We start from the raw sequence: 16,051 nt of genomic DNA, 5'->3' as shown, positions 1-16,051 counted from the left end.
TTTACTAATAATGCCACAGTTTTTGTTTTATTAATTTATTGGACTTGTAAAGCAAATAATATAAGCAAATAATAGCCATAAACGTAGATGTCCCATTTTTTAAACAATAACCAAGACAAAATTTAACAATGCCAAAGAATTTTTACACAATAATAAATAATAACAATGTAACAATGGAATTTATCAAAATATCCACAATATTTACTAAACACAATGCAAACGCAAGAACATTAAAGTATGCATGTTAAAAAATTGTAGTGAAGGGTAATAAATTATATATTGTTCAATACTAATACATAGAATATGTAGTACATGGAGAACATCACAGGAACTGTCATAGGAAAATATTATTATTAAAAATTATATTATATTGCTGCACTTAGCAATCTCAGACGAAATATGATAACTGTGTGTCTTTGCATTTACATCACAACACACACTGAGCAATACTGTTTACGGATAAACAAAACATTATGTATTTTTATGATTTAAAATACAAGGAAGTTACATGGGGGTGTGACGGACATCTAAATGATATTTCAAAGCAAAATGATGCAAGTCATGAACACTTAGGGCTTTCAGCTCGATAAGACTGACATCATCTATTAAAAACGAGATTCTCTGAGGTCAGGACGCTCAGTAAATATAATAACAACACAACAAAATACAAGACCTGCATATTACAATGTCCAGAACTCCAATAACACTAATAAACTAGATATTATTCAGAATATATTTAATACACAGGCAACATGAGGAATGTGAAAACAGCCTTTAAATAAAATGACATGGTCCTGCAAATTGTAAACAAAATATGTCTTGCATATATATTTGGCAAAAAAAAAAACGAAAAACAAAACTGATGAACCTGTGATCACTGTGAGAATGTGTATATTTAAATATCAAAGAATCTAATTTGTGACAAAAAAGATTCAAGAAAATCTGAATGGGAAAAATTATAATTGGTCAGGAAACACAATAAATACATAACAAAATCTAAAATTTGCATATTACAGAGGCTAAAATATAACAACAAACATATTTTTGTAAAATACAAAGACCAAAATGTCTTCCATCCAGGGTATATTCTGCTGTGTGTGTGTGTGTGTGTGTGTGTGTGTGTTGCCCTGTTATGGACTCTCCCTATCTTGCACCCAGTGTTCCTGGGATAGTCTCCGGATTTACGCAATCCTGACCAGGAAAAAAAAAAAACTTACTGGAGATGATTAAATCACAAATCAGTAATGTCATTGTATTGATGTAACTAAAATTTGCATTTATTTTGTCTTTATTATGGATCACAAAAATGCCAATTTTTCCCCAAGACTTATCTTGAACCTCTGTGATTAGTCTAAATACTTAAAAAAACACAATATTTGCATATAGCAATGGCTGATATTGAAATCTCAGTTAACAAACGCTATATTGTACAGTCCCAGTACATAGGAAATGTAATACTTAGGCAGTATAAGTGCATGAAAGCATGTTTAATAGCAGAGCATCAGGTTATTACGAGTTAAAGAAAGCTGTCCATCTCCTCCTCACCTCATATCATGTTGATTAGACAGAAAACGAGCGCGGCTATTCATCATCATTAAAGCTTTTAAAGGGTCCCTGAGTTTGCACCGATAGCCGAAGCGACCGGACAGCTGTAGATTAATATCACTTTTTGACTGGAGTGATGAAGGATGAGCAACGGCTCATGAACAGAGCTTTTCTTTCTTAATGGAGTGGCTAAAACTGAGATCATTTTTCTCAGTGTTCAGAGAAAAGAAAAAAGAAGTCAAGCAATAGACTTGCAGGTCGCTAAATACAGGGCCGTGCAGACACGAAATGCTCAGAGGATACGTACAAAAGCTCATAAATCATCAGGACATGATGAAGTTCACACACAGCCACGTCCTAAACTCTGTGTTATGGAACTAAATATATCAAAAATACCACATTTAACATGTACATTAGAAATACATCCATCCTATACATTAGTATAATATTGAAAAATAATGAAAAAAATATACAATAAAAAATACACAATTAAAAATAAATGTATTACAAATGAATAACAGATGAATACATGAATAAATTAAAATTAATTTAATAAAAAATTAATAATGAAATGCTATTAGTTATGTGATGGATTAAAAATCCCACTGCTTTTAATATGGTGCTATTTTATTTATTTTTATTATTTTAAACTGGCTCTTTTTTAAATAAAGTCATTATTCTAAATTAATTAATTATAAATTCATTACTATTAATCATATTTTTTTTTTCATTTTTAAAAATAAAATCATAGCCCTTATAATGCTCAACACAAAATAAAATGTGAGAAGTATGTAAAGTTTAATAATGGCTTAATAATAATAATTTCACATTCAGTCATATTAATAACACAGATTATTATGATTTCCATCAGCTCTATTTAGACAAATCAACCACTTCTGTAAAAGACACTTTCACTATTTGTTTCACTATTGCATTTCTTTTTCATTCTGCCGAATAAAATAAAAATACTGGCTTGGGAAAGCACTTAAAATTCCAAAAATTTGCAAATAAAATTACACTCACCATAATCTTCTTTGTCAGCATGAAAAAGAACAACAGAGCTGAGGTTCGTGCTGCCAAAGCAAATTAAGGCGAAAATCGTTTTATATGCAAAAGTTTTATTTGCGAAATTGTTGCAACGTACAGTGTTTCACCGTCCTGTCCTCTCCTCACACCCGGGATAAAGCAATATGACTGGTGCTGAGAGGAATTACTGTATATCAAGACCTTGTAATTATAAATCATATCAGGCAACAAATAAAGGGTTTTGGTGCAACAGAAAAATTTTCACGCTTTCGTTCAAAGATCACGAGTTTCAATCCCAGTGATGCCACAGCTATCTGTGGCCGGAAGTCCAAGAGAGCAAAACTGGCCGTGCTCTCTGGGTGGGAGGGATTTTATGCTCTCTCCCCTGTCAATCACAGTGTCACTTGCCAATAATGAGCATCTGGGAGCTCATGGATGTGGAAGAGGGCAGATAGAGCTTTGCCCTTGAGTGTGTTACGCTGCCCTGTGCCCTGTGGTTAGCTGGCTTCATGTCGTATGATAGGGAGGAATTTTGGGGAAAATTCCAAAAAAAATTAAAAATAAAATAAAATAAAATAAAAGGAATTGACTCTCAATAAAGTCAGGGCAATGTTTTAGGGCAAAAAATATTTTTTTTTATTTTAAACAATATTTTGGGATAAAACTTCTCACGTAATGCATATTCAAAAGCTTGTAAATAACATATTAATAACTGTAAATTTACTGAAAAGTTAGAAAGAGAATGTCTGGATGTACACGTTTGATTTAGTGCGTTACAGTGTGCAGATTTCCTCAGGATTTACCTTGCTGTAGCGTTAGAACATATGACTCCATTTTGTAACGACATGTCAGAGCTGCCAGCTTTCCATCACTCTGTAGAAGCCACTCTGCTGTATATGCTTTAAGTGTCTTCTTTAATTACACTTCTCAATGTCAAGATGTAATTGTAAGCATGTGTACGGTGAACAGCAGAAGGAACTGTGTTTTCACTGAACGAATTCATTACGCCTGCGCCGTTACAAACAGACGGAGTGTTTTGAATGCATTGCCACACACTACTCCGGGCACGAAGCCACATTCCGATCGGTGCTAATCAAGGTCGATGACCCTCCCTGGCAGTGCTGCTGCTTGGAAGATGCAGTCTGAGAGACTGGTACATTGAAATCACGGGGTGTCTGCCATTCAGGCTGTACGGTTCCACTTAAACAGACCACCATGTGCACGGATCATTCAGCGTGTTTACAGATATGCCCCTATGACTTCCAATTCAGCATGCTAGCACTCACTTGTTGTCACCTTCAAGCACTTCAGTGCACAAGTGGATGCCAGGTTTGCATCTCGCTGCTGTTTGAGAATCTATAGTGTAGCTTTTTTGTGTTAATCTCCCACTGCTGATTGTTGGTATGTGAACATCACTAAATGCCTGTGGTGGGAAACGGCTCTGAGCGACATTCGGTCCATCCACAAGTGTCACATGGCTGGCTAGTCTCACACCATCACCGCTGGAATTTTTCACATTAGTCACCATCAGTGGTAGCAATGTGGATTTGTGACAGGAATGATGGACCAATTTAGCAATCTGCATACGCCATGGAGCGCTAGTCACCATTTTGTTTTATCATTAACCTCATCCTTAATAAAACTTCATTTTAAAAAAAATATGAAAGAATCCTGACTATGCCCTGCTACCGGAGATTACGCAGATCCTTTTTAAGGTCAGCGTGCCACTGAGGCCCTTGAAATCCTGAGGAATGGTGCTGATCCTCCACCATCAGCTTTTGTTAAACCTTTAGCACACAGGCCTGCTCACTATGAAGCCTGGAGCTGTTCATTCCCATCACAGAGAGACAGCATGCCCTGAATTAACAGCTGTTTTCAAGCCAGTGCACACTCGCATTATTGTTTTATTGCACACAGATGGTTAGGAGTCACCTTAACCATAAAGCTGCTTAATCTGATACATCAAATCATTCTTATTTATCATCATATCTGGTGTAATGGCCCTGGGTTTTGGATATTATTAACCTATTTAAGCCAGTTAAAGCTGCCACAGTCTAAAAGAAGCTTTTTCTTATTTATAACTAGTAAAAGAATGCAGTTGTACAAAAGACTGTGAAAATTGTTTACTTGACTTCCTGTAAATTCATGTCCTGCAATTACACCTTATCCAATTATAACCTTTCTTTAAAGATTTTTCTTGAAATTTAATATTTTATATTCTAATATTAGTTTATATGAGCATAGTTACTAACAGTTAATAATTTTTAAATAATGAATAATTGTAGAAAAAATTATTTTGTTTGCATCTTAATTTAATAATTTAATTTAATTTAATAAGATGTTAAAGATGCAAAATGTTCTTTAAAATGTTTATTTTATTTTACCTAGTTTATTTATTGATTTATGTATTTATGTATTTAGTTAGTTAGTTAGTTAGTTAGTTTATTTCCAGGTACACATTGGCAGAAACTTTAATACCTTTTTTCCACCTCGACTGACACTGACCAATTTCACGGATTTTGTTTTATTTTATTTTAGTTTAGTTTATTTTAGTTTAGTTTTATTAGTTTATTGTATTGTATTGTATTGTATTGTATTGTATCCAGCAAGCAATTGCAGCTATATGGCTCTATCAGATGACAGGAAGTGATGTAAATGGTTTGTTTCACAGACTTTCATGCAGCATAACTATAAATGGATTAAAGATATAATGTCATTTTTTAATTAAGGAAAAATTATAATAGTTGGCAAATTGTTGTTGTATACAAGGAGTAAAATACTTCAAAATATTCCTTTATTAAGTGGTGAGTGGTCGCTTTAACTCCTCTTTGTGAAGAATCCCATCACGGCACCCTTTCAGTGATTGCTTTCCTATAATGGCACACTCCATGGGTTCCTGCTTTCTTATGGAACATTGTACTTGCTGGGTAGTTATATTTTACATCAGTCTATTTCCTGGACATAATCTAACCCCAGTGCTATGCTTCATTAATTCTTTCCTAAATTAATCAATCACTAAACTTAACAATAACCTTAAACAAATTTATAAACATATAAATTTAATATGAAATTTAAATGAAAATCTAGAATTCACAAAAGCCAACTGATTTATAGCATTTGACAGATAAATACCTCCATGTGGGGTATATAAAGAACGTGAAACTTTAAAACATCCTGTCATAGTGCTACTTTGGAGGTGTTAACTCTTAAATGGTGGTGTCACATTTCACTATTCTATACGTTCCCTACATGTCAAGTGGAGCTGAACACGTTTTAAAGAAAAGAGAAGAGTCCAAAGGTCTTGTCCTGGGAATTCCTAACATAGCCGATATACTTTATTACAAAGAACAAAAAAAAAAAAAGAAGAAGAAAAGAAAAGAATGAAAGACCCTAGTTGAAAAATACGATTTTTTTGTAACATTTAAAACAAATGCGAACAAATGCAGACATTCATTTTCTTCTCACTGGAATTCTTAATTTTTTTTGTACCATGAAGTGCTATTTTAGCTGTTTAAGTACACTTGGCTAAGGTATGTGGGTTTGGCAGAAAATTGTGCGGTTTAGTGTGGAAACATGACCTGTATGCCTGACTGCCTGTGTGTAAGAATTTAAACATTTTTAACTGCCAAAACGTTGACATGCATCTTCAAGGGAAATGCGGTGACACATGGATTCTGTAAAAAATCTGTAAAAGTGATGGGATCCATATACAGTACTGAGTTTGAAAGCTTGAAAGGAAGTTAGCTTTAAGTCGAACTGACATTTCACCTGCAGAAAGTGTTGTGTTTCTTCCAGACCCTTGCGGCTGTGTTTACGCTCGCCGTGATTTCCTTTTCTGCTGCAGTCATGTGCGAGCTACACAAAGCCGTCACGTCTGCGTGCAGCGCTCTCCACTCTAAATGAATGTGAGTACACTCGTAAATACGAGACGTTTCCTTGGACTGTTGAAATACAAGCATCAACATATCGACTGACACCCAAATTAACAACGTACCCGTATTGTCACTGCTACAGTTACTGAGTGAAACACGTGCCTAGTTGGAGAAACAGCTGCTGGGCTCTCTGTGGATCTCTTAGACTGATTTTTAAAATGTATGGTCCTTCAGGGAAATCTATCTCGCATGTTAAGATATTAAGCTTAACAGGCTGAAATCGTTTACTTGTGAAGAGACGTACTGATGTTCTGATTAAAACAAGCTGCGAAACTGACAAGTACCGTTTTTCACACACATCATTCAGAAGTATCAAGGTTTCATTAATGCAGCTCCAGCCAGGGAATGTGGTTTAAGGCACAATACGAAGCTAAACGGAGACAGCACTTGAAGTGGCTTGCCGCACACTGAGCACACGACTCAAAGGAACTCCACATTCCCCAAAATTAAGAAATGGAAAAGCTAAATTATACTCATATGAGCTCATGCTTACTATATTCCTCCACATTCAGGACCTCCTCAGTGTGTAAAGACCCTACGTTCGAGAACCTACCATGAAAATGACACATTTCATGCACACATTTGTACTATTATCCATGTGAGGACCTTCCACTGACATAATTATTAATGCAGCTATTTAATGCTAGGCTAAACCTAAATCGAAATGAAACATCGTAGCTCTTTTTTTCAATTTTGTAAATAAAACCTCGAAAAAAAAAAGCTGTGAAAGCTACTAAAGGTAAATGTAAAAGAGACTAAATGCAAATCATTAGAATTTCCTTAATGTCCCCATGTCATTATCATGGATGCTAGTTAACCACATTTTATGCATTTGCTAATTCTATGATAAAAAGCTCAATGCTTTCAACCTTGCTACTTATTTAAGAGCAAAAAGCGGCTATTGCCAGCAAAGAAACCTTGTAAAAAATTAATTTTTGAATAGTTCAAAGCATATTTTTTTGAATTCAATGTCTTTTTTAAGAGTTACAAGGGCAGCATAGCAACATAATTATGGAATCATAATTTTGTCTTTTTTTCTGCTGTGCTGTCAAAGTGTTACACAATTGAAAAATTGAAATGGTGACTCAAAGTTAAAAAGCATCTATATATAAATGTACTAGTATGTAAATGTAAAATGGTCAGCATCATCTCAAAAATTTATTACTATTCAATTCTTATTAGAAGTTAGAAAGCTTAAGGTTAGGCTTCATACCTTTTCTTATAACTTTGCATGAAATTGAAAGAAATTCAGCCACATCACCTTCACGTGTTTTGAATTTGTCTGAATTTCTCATGTTCTTTTTTCCCATTAGAGGAAGTGGGACTAATGGACAAACTGTCCTTGCACACCTGGTATGGATTAATAAATAAAGGTAAAATACACTGGAATGTGATTTGAGTGAATTTTTAGCCAGACAGAAGAAAAAAATGACTTATGAAATTTGATATTTGTAAGAAGTCTGAAATACATTGTAAGGAGTTTTTTTTTTTTTTGTGGAAAGGTCATTTTCACTTATTCTCCAGTAAAATATAAATCACTTAAAGTGACACTTCAGTATAGTAAAAATTACCTTCCAACTCTTAGGAAGTGTATATAGTTATGAGAGTAAGGAACATAAATCTGGACCCACAGATGGCTCCTGGGACTTTAACGCTGACTAACAGCAATGTCCTGCACATATAAATATTTTTATTCCAGCATGGTGTGTGTTTGCATTCATTGTTGAGTTTTACAACCATGGAATACTGATTCTAAAACAGCATAAGTTTTATCACACTCATGTCCTGACTCTGACCTTTGCCAACTTGCAGGCCAAGTATAGATATAAACTGCATGTGAAAGTTTGTTGTGAGTTCTCAGCTAAAATTCTAAATAATAACGAGAAATAGCGAAATCAGTAACATCTGATATTTCCTCCACTAACTTTATTTATGGATATAATCAACATTAACAAACCATCAATTTCAGAATTAAAACACCATAAGCAATGTTAACAAAACACACATATCAAACCAAGTCGAGTCCAGCATCCCCAGCTTTAGAGTCAGAGCCAAATGCAGAGACCCTAAATCTAGAGTCCAAATCAAGTTGAGTCCCTATCTCTAGAGTCTTAGTCAGCATCCCAAATCCCCAGCTCTAGAGTCTGAATCAAGTGCAGAGTCTCCAGCTTAAGAGTCAGTGTCAAGTCCACAGTCCCCCAGCTATAAAGTCAGAGTCAATCTGAGGTAAGTCTAGAGTCTAAAGCCATAGTGTCGAGTCCATATTCCTAGGCTGTAAGGCTCAAGTTGTGTCTAAAGTTTCAAGAGTTCCCACTCTAGGGTCTAAGTCCAGTCCAGAGTCCCTATTTCTATAATCTGAGTCAAGTGTAGAATCCCAAGCCTTGGAGTCTGACTTGAGTCCAGGATACTAAGCAGTATAGTCCAAGTTGAGTCCAAAGTTCCTAGCTCCAGAGTCCAAGTCAACTACAGAGTCAGGTTGAGAATCCCCAGCTCTGGAGTCCAAGTCCAATCCAGAGTCCTTAGCGTTAGAATCTGAGTCAAGTCTAGAGTCCCAAGCCAGTCCAGAGTCTGAAGCCATAGTGTCTTGCTAAAGTCCATATTCTGAAGTCATAGTGTCTGAATCCCTAGCTCTAGAGTCTCCATGCATTTTTGAGTCCTAGGTGAGTTAGCTAAAATATGTAAGAGTAATCACTAAAGGAAAAAAACACAAAAACCTAGGATTTTATTGCTTCAGCTATGTAGTCACTATCTAAAAATATTAACTTGCTATATTACATAGCCTATTTCAGTACACTAACTTTTAACACCCTGAGAAAGGCGTGTCTAAAGCCAGTTTTAGCCTGTGTGATCACAACGGTCTTGCAAGATTATTACTTATCACAATGTATGAAATGATCTCAATAAAATCTTGCCCCAATTCTGGAACAGACTGCATGATAACGTGCGTTCTCCATGTCAGTTTGTACGATGAAGATCCTTTAACAATAGAGCTGCAATTAAAGAAAATTACTGTGTTCTGCTTGTGCACAAAATGGGGAACATAAACAGGAACAATCCAGAGGTTTAATAGTGGCAATGATATGCCTTGAGAAAACACATTTTAAAAGGTGAGGAAGATGAGTTTGGAGCCATCCATGGCTGGGTAAAGCGGCCCACATGAAATATCCATTCTTCTATGTGAGTTTGATGTAATAAGGATATTTTTCTGGCAGCTTTCCAGCTCAGTGCACGAGGACCAGGCATGTTGGCTGGTGTTGTTATACTAATCAACATGATTTGTATTTGTCTCATGATTTGTCTTCATGTAATACTATGTTATTCTCCTATCAGTGGCTTTTAGTCAGAAATTTGTTGCTTGCTGTTTTTGTTGGATGCTGGTGAGCACGTCACATTATATGTTCTAAGACCACCCATCTCAACTCACGACCAAAGATTTCTTTTTCTTTTATGTGCAGTTTTTGTCTGCAACACCAAAACTGCTGAAAATCGTACTGTGCAAAGCCAACTTTAGATGTGGTGTTGGTTATTCCGATACTATATGTTTTCATACAGACATTCTCTTTTTGTCATTTAATTCACTGTAGCCAAAAGATAACAACAGACACTGCTATTCTGATGGAACAAAGTAAATCTCTCGCTGTGGTGGTTGCATAATTCCATCTTAACCAGACTTGACCAGACATGTTTTTTTTCTGCATGCAATCTGTGTGATTGGAGTCCAAGAATTCTGCATTGAGTCACAAGTCAAGTGCAATTCACAATCCCAGATCTCTATACACGCTAGCGTAGATTCATGTTTCTGACTGGTTCCACACAAAGTTCAACCCTTAAAGATGCTGTAATTAGCATTTCAGTTGTGCAAAAGTACACAAGATTAACAGATGTGTATCAGTGATTACACTGGTCAAGACCCGTTCCTCTCTTCTACTGATGCAACAAATGCATTTGGCGTAAAGTAGGAATGTGTGTTGGGAAGCTCCAGCACTGAATCCCACACAATACCAGGATTAAGTATCATCCATTCGGTGTGTCAACAGTTCTCTGTCTTCAAACGCCTGAGCACTTTTTCATGTCCTATGACCTCGGGACTTGCTGTGGTAATGGCAAACAAACAGTGTTACCTGGCTAGGTAACCTAAAACCCTCCTACTTCCTTCTAAAAGCTGAGCTGTAGCCATTAGGCCTGGGCCCCAGGGTGCGGGAGCTTTACGGGCTGAAATGAAGGAGGGGAGACCCAGAGATCCTAATGGAGCTCAGCTGCATTAACCTGAAAGGTGCAGCTGCAGAGGAAAAGAGATGTAGGATGAGAGGTGATTGCTGAGGTGTGAAGATGAGTGCAGGGAGGCCACGGGATTTTCATGCCGCACAACAAAGTTAAAACGCAAAAGCAAATGTCTGTGAAAGCCTGAAATGGATTCTGATTTTTAACAAAAGATGTTTTGCACATGGATACCTGGATAGCCTGCTAAAGAAGATAGAAGAAGAAATGTTCTGTAGTCTTTACAATAAAAATGTCATCATTATTTACTGTTTAAGTTAATAGTACCAAACCAATTATGATTCCAAAGTATCAACTCTTATGAATTAATAAACAGAAATTAACCTGTGTTAACTAAATAATAAAAACCTATAACTTAAAATAAGTTCACAAAGAAGAATATAAACAAACAGTTTAGTTAATACTTAAGGAATTAGTTTATACTGGTCACTAAATGTTTACAATTTACCAAACTCAGGTATCTGGGTATCTAAGTTGAGAACAGCTTCATCACAGCTTTATAATGGATACTGTGGATTTATGTTTAGTCATGGATGAATATTTAACATTAGTTAATTCTTGTATATATTATTTATGGCCTTATAGCAGAGCACTGTTGAATTCTCAAATCTGATTGGTCAGAAGGTGTTGATTTTCTATAACAGCAGATCTGACATGTCAGCATGATGGCACAGCAAGTTCCCCGGGTTGATCCTGAGCTCAGGTTTTCTGTCTGTGTGGCGTTTTGCATGTTCTCCCCATATTAGCTTGGGTTTACTCTGGATTCTCTGGGTTCCTCCCAAAATCATGCTAGTAGGTGGTTATGCTAAAATGCCCCTGAAATGCCTGTGTGTGTGTGTGTGTGTGTGTGTGTGTATGGTGCCCCTGTGATAGACTGGGTCTACACTACATCCCGGGTGTATTCTCAACTCACACCCAGCATTCCCGGGTTAGGCTCCAGATACACCTCCATTCTGACCAGGATAAAGGGCTTACTCAGGATGAATGATGAATGAGACCATGTTGGATTGCCATGGAAGTGAAAGTATGATGAAGAAGCCTTCCAATTCACTCGCATGTTTAAATGTAGTATTGGTAATAAATTTAGTCAACGCACATTCTGAAGGAAACGGGTTGTAGTTGAAGTACTTAATAGCCACCTGTTTTTAATAAAAAATACCTACACTGGAAAAAAATGTGGAACTTGCAGAGATAAAGACAGAGTAGACGAGTGGCAATGCATTTATTTATATGTCACAGAATGTAAAGGACATCCAGCGAGACTGAGAATGAAACTGGTACGAAAGACGCCTGTGATGAGACTGAAACAACCCACACGCACACACACGTTCATGGTTAGAAAAACAGTGGCGCACACGTCACTGGTTGTCACACACGTAGCGGCGTCGCTGGCTGAGACTTGGCCGTGTAAGAGGGACAGGTGGACATAGCGGCTGTCAGGCTGCAGGAGATTGATGCAGCGGGTCATTGTGGAGCTGCTGGTGTCCTCTTACTGCACAGACAGCTGCTCTGAGGAGATGCACTGTCCTCTTACAGCAACACACACACACACACACACACACACTTTCCCAATGTGGAATAAATCTGAGAATTTAGTAAATACTACTAGACTTAATTCAACCTTAACAGTGTTAAGGTATTATTTTCACACTGTTAGAGTTCATTCTATAATAAAAGAAAAATGCTGTTAATCTCATAAAATGCTGTTAATAAAACAAAAAGATATTTTATTCTGCACTCTAGCTGGTATTGCAACATTGTAAGTGTTAATTCACTTCCTAAAAGTTTATATTAACACATTAATATTTAATGTAACATGGCGTATATTAATTTAAGCTTGCAAAAGACTTATTCATCACAGTAAGAGTAATTTAATACCTATAATTTAATATATATCTATCTATCTATCTATCTATCTATCGATCTCTCTATCTATCTATCTATCTATCTATCTATCTATCAAACATCAGAATGGGGAAAAATGAGATCTCGGTGACTTTGACCAGTTGTTGGTGCCAGACAGTCTGGTTTAAATATTTCAGAAACTGCTGATCTCCTGGGAATTTCACACATATCAGGCTCTAAAGTTTACTCAGAATGGTGAAAAAACAAAAAACATCCAGTAAGTTGCAATTCTGCGGATGGAAATGCCTTGTTGATGAGCTAGGTCAGAGGAGAATGGCTGGACTGATTGGAGGTGACAGGTAGGTTATAGTAACTCAAATAATCACTCTTTACAACTGTGGTGAGCAGAAAAGTATCTCAGAAAGCACAACATGTTGAACCTTGAGACGGATGGGATACAGCAGCAGAAGGCCACACTGGGTTCCACTCCTATCAGCCAAGACCAGGAATATGATGCTACAGTAACAGCTGAAGGCTGGAAAAAGACCAGACGATATTAAAATATATTTGTCTTGTGTCGTGAATAATTAATTGAAATTGTAAATAATAAAAGCACTATGTTAATTTAACACCATAGATTTCAACTGGATATTGCTTGTGTTCATTCAAAACCAAGTGTTGAAGTAATATTGGTATAGTGGTATTCCAGACAGCAAGCACAATTTCACACCAAGAAACTTAATTTAACACTGTAAGGATTAATACATGCTGTATTTATTTCCACGCGTTCAATCAACCCTGCGTTATATCCACATTGATTTAATAATTGCATGTGTGTGTGAAGGACAATGACCTTCTGTGTCAACCTAAGTGGAAATGTTTGAACGAATTAAAAAAAAAAAGTCCACTAATGATTTTTTTTGTCAGGGCGTGGGGTTGAAAGGAGAAAGGACGAGCTTATTCGCCAAAATATTTGGACAATTTATTTACTTCAGTGTCATAGAAGCAGTTTCTCACATTCCAAAAAATTAATCTGTCAGATCAAGTAGGGTGACTGTTGTTAATCAGCGAAAATATGTTAACCTTTTGTTAAATTTTTAATCCAACAGCAAAGTCCAAATATAATATAAAAAAAAATTGATCACAAAAGTGATGAAATACCAAAGACTGTGTGTTGAATTAAAAATTCCACATTGAATCAAACTAAAGGCTGCACACAGTCCCTCCATTAACTACAGCGGCCCTGAAGGGCAACCAGGCAAGATTGAGTGCTTTTATTTAAAAATTAATCCTGTCTTATTTAACATTGCTTCCCTTTATTTTAACTGGGCCTTTTATTTTAAAGGTGGCTCCTTTTTTAAAGTTGGCTCTTTTTATTTAAAAGTTGGCTTGTATAGGCTTAGCTGGCCTTCAAGGCTGCTGTAGTTAAGCATCTGAAAAACCCTAGAAGCCTCATTCTCACAATAGACATTTTAAAAAATACTAACAAATACGCAAGAATTACATCTATGATTCATTTTTTTTTCTTTGCATACCTGTAATTTCATACTTAAAACCCGAAATAATAGCTGACGTGATGTACTTTAAGCACTGAAACAGACTATTTTCACATACTATTCATTACAGTAGGATGAGTTGGGAATGTAGACAATGACCCGAGGCAACAATGACCAGAGGGCAGCATTAATGATCACAAAGGTTCGGCACTTTTTTTTTTTTTTTTTCCGGAAAGTGCTTTTTTAACAATATGAGAGTGGCAACTGGCTTATTAGAAACATCTTCGAAAACTGCAAAAGGGAAACTATGCCATTTTATTTAAAAATGCTGGATTTTGGAGTTTGTGATGTTCAGAGATACTCAAAGCGACCAAAGATCTGAGGAGGTTTCATCAAATACTGAAGTCTGAGGCCTCACTTTTGAGTGGCAGTAGAGTTTATTCTCAATTCATAAAAAGATGCAAGTGGTATGTGAGAACTTTTTTTTTTTTTTTTTTTTTGCGTTTCAGCAAATTGGAAGTACTCATTTCTTCAGTGAGGTCTTCTGTTCCTGTTCACAACACAACATTTCTGATATGTGGTGCTTTAAGGGCACATCAGTGTTTATGGCCCTAAACGATGACCAGGAAGTACAGTATGCCTCAAAGACACAAGGTAGATGTTATTGAATGCTCTGAAGTATGTAAAGAGGTGATAAAGGGAACCTGACTGACTTGCATATCAATATTTATAATTAACACGATCTTACATTTCATTATGATTTATTTATGAAATTCTGAGTTGATGCCTATGGTTTAAAATTCTTTCAACAACATGTTGCTCTATTTTCAAAGTGCCCTACATTACCCACAATGCCACATGACTGTCTGCTAATAGTGGTGCCTTTGCTCCATCTATACATAGAGAGCAATGCAGCAGCGCTTTAGTCCCCTCACACCCTCATTTATACACTCTACTCAAACAGATCAGCTTCTGAAGCTTCGACTTTCATGCCATCAATGTCATCGTGCCCACTGTCTCATAGATAGCTAGCTAGCTGAGCCGAGTCTCTGCTGTTACTCAGTACAACTGTGTCATATAGCAGTGTTGCATTCTGGGATTTTGAGTTGAATGTTTGCACCAACGTCTCCACTACTTCCACGCTGGATTTCTCATTAATATGATGAAAATACTAAAGTACATTTAGTGTGTGTGTTTTTTTAGGAGCTAACAGTGAAACCTGACTGTTATTCCTTATGTTTGAGATCTTATAGCCAGAACAGCTGTCAGAGCTGCTGTTATGGAAAATTTATCAACACCTTCTGACCAATCAGATTTGAGAATTCAAAGATGCTGTAGTAAAATATAAATCAGGGAGCTAAAAAACATCAAAATGGAAAATCCAAGGTAGTACTTGCAAATGAAGTGAAATGGTGAATATGCTAATGAATTGAAATGGTGAATATGCTAATGAAGTGAAATGGGGAATATGCTAATGAAGTGAAATGGTGAATATGCTAATGAAGTGAAATGGTGAATATGCTAATGAAGTGAAATGGTGAATATGCTAATGAAGTGAAATTGTGAATATGCTAATGAAGTGAAATGGGGAATATGCTAATGAAGTGAGATGGTGAATATGCTAATGAAGTGAAATGGGGAATATGCTAATGAAGTGAAATGGGGAATATGCTAATGAAGTGAGATGGTGAATATGCTAATGAAGTGAAATGGGGAATATGCTAATGAAGTGAGATGGTGAATATGCTAATGAAGTGAAATGGGGAATATGCTAATGAAGTGAAATGGGGAATATGCTAATGAAGTGAAATGGGGAATATGCTAATGAAGTGAGATGGTGAATATGCTAATGAAGTGAAATGGGGAATATGCTAATGAAGTGAAATGGGAAATATGCTAATGAAGTGAACTGGCAAGTATGCAAATGAA

Source organism: Pangasianodon hypophthalmus, chromosome 19 (genome assembly GCF_027358585.1).
Source record: "Pangasianodon hypophthalmus isolate fPanHyp1 chromosome 19, fPanHyp1.pri, whole genome shotgun sequence".
Lineage (NCBI taxonomy): Eukaryota > Metazoa > Chordata > Actinopteri > Siluriformes > Pangasiidae > Pangasianodon > Pangasianodon hypophthalmus.
The sequence above is the reverse complement of the archived record's forward strand: the minus strand, read 5'-3'. Positions refer to the sequence as shown.